General features: G+C 42.0%; 1 pseudogene; it reads right to left on the bottom strand.

Annotated features, from left to right (window-relative positions):
* Nucleotides 1-1,438: 1,438 nt before the first annotated feature.
* Nucleotides 1,439-4,530, bottom strand: LOC147226207 (general transcription factor II-I repeat domain-containing protein 2-like; annotated as a pseudogene).
* Between the last annotated feature and the right edge of the window lie 334 nt (nt 4,531-4,864).

The following is a 4,864-nucleotide window of genomic DNA, read 5'->3' as shown; positions in this document are numbered from 1 at the left end:
AATATATTCACTACCCCTCTTCTTTGTATAACCAAACCATCTCAGTCAGGCTTCTATGACTTTCTGTCCAAAACATCTAACATATGGTGTCCCTCTGATAGACTCATTCCTCATCTTATTCATCCTCGTCACTCCCAAAGAGAACCTCAACTTACCTCCACCTCTCTGGACTTTCCTCTACATTTCCCCTGCTCTCACTCATGATCACAATGTCATCTTCAAACATTGTGGTTCATGGAGATTCCTGTCTAACCCTTCATCATTCAGCCTGTCTATCACCACAGCAAACAAAAAGGTGCTCAGAGCACAAGGTTCTTGACCGCTGATGCAGTCCCACCTCCACCACTCTTTGTCACCCTAACACACATTAACACTCTCTTACATCTATTATTAATGTCCTATACCAGTCTAACATATAACTCTGCCACTCCTGACTTCCTCATGCATCCCTTCATCTCTTGGAACCCCGTCTTATACTTTTTAGGTCTACTAAAGCAAAAATGCAGCTCCCTCAGACCTTCTCTAGACTTCTCCACCTGCATTCTTGATGCAAATACTCATCTATAGGATTCTTTCCAGGCATAAAATAATACGGCTGCTGACAAATGCTGACTTCTCTCAGTCTAATTTCAACTACTCTTTCCAATTACTTAATTGTGTGGCTCATCAACTCTATACAAAGGATGTCAAACTCAGTCATCCAAAATTTTAGAAATATGTCCAAGTTGAGGGTCGGAGTGATTCAATGTTTATTATCCTTGACGTTGTTGCTGTTGTTGTTGTTGTTGTAGCTGTCTATTCGTGGATGTCTTGCTATCTTCCGTCTTCTGTCTCTCTATTTTATATATATTCATATTTATTTTACTTTTTTTTTTTTTTTACATTATAACGGTTACGCTGCTGTGACAAAGGAATTTCCCCTATCAATTAAGTTTCAATTAGGTTTATCTCATTTTATTTTAAAAACTTATTGAAATGAACTGAATGCACAAACAACCCTGAAACAAACAAAGCTTTTAAATTATTGCCTATTAAAACCACATTAAACATTAAATAAATTAACAATCAATTGAATCAATTTCTTTTGGCTCAATCTGCAGGATTTCCAGGATAACTTCTAATGAAAACACTTTACTACAGCCAAAAAGAATTTCCTTTAAAGGAAAATCGAATGTGCCTTGTGGTAGCAAGAAAAAAGTACAAAAAGGAAACCTATTACCACTTAGTTTTCTGCTGTTTAATGTTCTCTAGTCCAAGCCAGAACTTTTACTTGGAACTAACAAAGCTTATAAGTTCTTGCTTATAAACAACATGTTAAACATATATTGAAGAAAAATCTGTTGTATTTATGTCTTATGGCTGTATGGGAAGCTTTTCCTGAGTAATCAAGTGAAAACTCTTTTTCCACAGGGCAAAAACAACTAAGAAACAATTTCCTTCATAGTAAATTCAAAGATACAAGGAAAAAGTACAAAACTTTTTTCTTGGATGCAAGTTCATCAATGTCTATGGTTAGGCTCTGAGCTGAAGAAATCCTCTGGATTGAGTGAAGGTGTTCACCAATAAGACAACTTCAATGTGATGTTTTATTTATCTTCATCACAGAAAACAGTTGTTCACACTGATACGTGCTGCCAAACATAGAGAGTATCTGAGCAGTTGCAGTACGCAACTGGGGCATTGTGTCAGGGATGAAACATGGAAACTGCAGCGCCCACAGCGTCCCACTTACTTTGAGCATGTCACTACACTGGAGTTCAAATCAGCTCCATTTGGAGGTTGGTTGGAGCCCTTTCCACATCTGCAGCAAATGGATTACTGAGCAGTTCAAGCCTGTTTTTTGTGCATCAAAATCTGCAAATTGCCTCGTACTGTGCACTTGGGAAAGCAGCGGTAGCGACTTACTTTTCATAGTTTGGCAGCATGGAAAATGGCTCATGTTTCCTTGCAGCATCAGTGTCTCCCACAGGAACAGCTTGGTTTTAAAAGCCCTCACTGCAGCATACACATCTGTGACCACATGGTCCCACCCCTGAAGCTGCAGCTTGAGTGCATTGCGATGGCTCATGATGTTACACAGAAACGCCAATTTACACAGTATCTTTTTATCCCAGAGCTCTGTTGTGTCTTTCCATTTACTTTAAAAGAAACTGACAGATCTCCTCACACAACTCAAAACATCTTTCCAGCACTTTTCCATAGCTTAGCCATCGCACTTCTGTGTGATAAGGCAAACACGATATTCTGAACCCAACTCCTCCAGAAACGACTTGAACTGGCGGTGATTTAAACCTTGGGCTCTTTTGAAGTTAACTGCATGTGTTACGGTGCTCATTACATGTTCCATTTTCAAGGCTTTGCAACACAATAATTCCTGGTGAATGATGCAATAAGCATCCCAGATCCTGCCAAGCAGTGCACTCTTTTCACCGTATATCGTGGGCGCTCCATCTGTTGTGAGTACCACTACATTAACCCAAGGTGGGCCATTTCATTTATGCATCTGCATACAGCTTTAAAGATATCCATTCGCGTAGTTGTGCCAGGTATTCATCTTAACCCCAAAAGTTCCTCTGTTACTCACAGATCTGAGTCCACTCCACAGATAAAAATCAACAGCTGTGCAGTTTCAGAAGTGTCACTGCTTTCATCAACAGCAAGGGAGTATACAATAAAATCTTTTCCCTTTTCTACCAATTGTTGTTGCAGATTAGTGCCAAGCTCATGTACACGATTAGCAACAGTGTTTCTGCTCAAGCTCACATCTGAAAATGCTTGTCTTTTATCAGGGCACACCTCTTGCAAACTTTCATCATGCAGTGTGGGAGAAATTCTCCCTCAGTAAAGGGCTAGGCTGATTGTTGGCTACAACATTGGCTAATGTTGTATTCTTTTATTACAGCCCCACTGTCTCCACACACAAGACAAACAGCTTTGCCATTTATATACACAAATATATACTCTGTCTCCCACCTGTCTTGAAACCCCCTGTTTTCAAAGTCCACCTTTCGTTTACCCAATTTTGGGGGAGAGGGGCTGCTGACAGTTGCCCACAAGTGACTCAGCAAGGCTAGCTGATGAGCGGATGGGGCTCGCGTTTGCTGGATTTGGCCCGCTTTCTGTTCCTATTAAAACCATGATAGTCAACTTCAAGCTTCAAGCCTCGCTATCTTTCCACCCATTTTCCTGGACACATAGTATGTCCACCTTCCTTCTCTCAACCAACTCTAGCTTTTCCTGTCATTGCCCCAATATTGAAATTCCCTACTCTCAGTCACAGAATCCTGCTTTTGTTTTTCTTTCTTGAAATCCAAACACTTCTTCCTTGTCTTGTTCTTGGACCCGCAGTAGTCCAATTTCCACTTGTACCCCGTAGGTTATCAGCACTTATGGCAGACGTTAACCTGGACCTTGTAGGTTCAAATGGCATATCAAGCTATGATGCTTGGTGTGTTTTATGCAGGATGCCCTTCCTGATTCACTCTCTGCATTTATCAGGGCTTGGGACCAGCTCTGTTATCCTGTATGAAGTGTTGTATTATTAAAGTTCAGTGATAAAAAGCATTCACCATAAGAAAACTTATGCATGTATGAGATATATTTGATATGTCCATGTAATCTATCAGATTTGCTCTTTTTCATGTGGGTCTTCAAACTTGAAATTTTTTGAAAACCCGCATTGTTTATCTGATCAACCTGTGAAAATCAGCATGTTAGTAGTTTGTCATTGCGGTCTACAAAATGGGAACATTTGGTAATTACAGTCTTACATTGGGTTTTCTCAGTGGGAGAAGTGTGCAACACATGTGTGTGCATTGACATGCCCATGTATACACATTGACACACTGCCTGATTGATTCTGCTCAAACAACTTATTTTGCACATATTTTCACTTTAGGGTGTTTTTTCATCCATCCATCCATTCATTGATCTGGCACTGATGTAGTATCTGGTCACAGGGGCAGCAGTCAAAGCAGAGAGGCCAAGACTTCTCTCTCTCTTGCCACTTGGTCCTGCTCTTCTGGGGACATCCTGTGGTGTTCCTGGGCCAGCCTAGAGACATAGTCCCTCCAGAATGTCCTGGGTCTTCCCCGGGACCTCCTGCCAGTTCTACACATCCATACACCTCACCAGGTAGGTGTCTAGGGGGAATCCTAATCAGACGCCTGAGCTGGATTTAGAGGTGCTGACCCTCATCCCAACCACTTCATATTCGGTTGCAAGCCACTCTAGTGAGAGCTGAAAAATAACACATTGCTCTACTGGGATCTGAGGTTCGTAAACCCTTCAGACCCTCCCCTCTGGTATCCCTGAGCAGACTTTTGAGGAATGTGAGGAATGTGATGTCCCTCTAATTGGAGCACACCCACCAATCTCTCCCTTTAAGATAGGGGATCTTGCCCTTTATGCAATGTTGCTCCGTACCACATCCAGGGTGTATCTCATACACCCCTTGGGCCCCTGGGATTGAGGACTGCTGTCAGGATTGAGGAAACCTGGGAAGGCTTTCTTCCACCAATCCATAACCATCTCTACTCTACACAGTGTTGACAGCATTCCCTCTGCCGGAGGTGGGACTTCAAACGTTTTCTGACATGGGACTCTGCCAGACATTCCCAACAGACCCTAACAAAGGGTTTGGGTCTGCCAGGTCTGACTGGTGTCCTCCCCCACCATCGGAGCCAGAACCCCACTAGATGGTGATCAGTTGACAAATCTGCCCCTCTCTTGTTGATTCAATGCTTTAATATTCTTCTGTTGTGATGTCTTTCTATAACCGCCATATTATCCAGTAAGTTACATGTTCATTGGAGACACTGCAAGTACAGCTCCATCACAGCAGATCAGCTCCCAATTTGAAGGT

This window comes from Fistularia commersonii, chromosome 15 (assembly GCF_037954325.1).
Source record: "Fistularia commersonii isolate RoL2024-O1a breed Wild chromosome 15, RoL_Fcom_v1.0, whole genome shotgun sequence".
NCBI lineage: Eukaryota > Metazoa > Chordata > Actinopteri > Syngnathiformes > Fistulariidae > Fistularia > Fistularia commersonii.
Note: the sequence above shows the minus strand (reverse complement) of the source record. Positions and strands in the feature narration are given on the sequence as shown.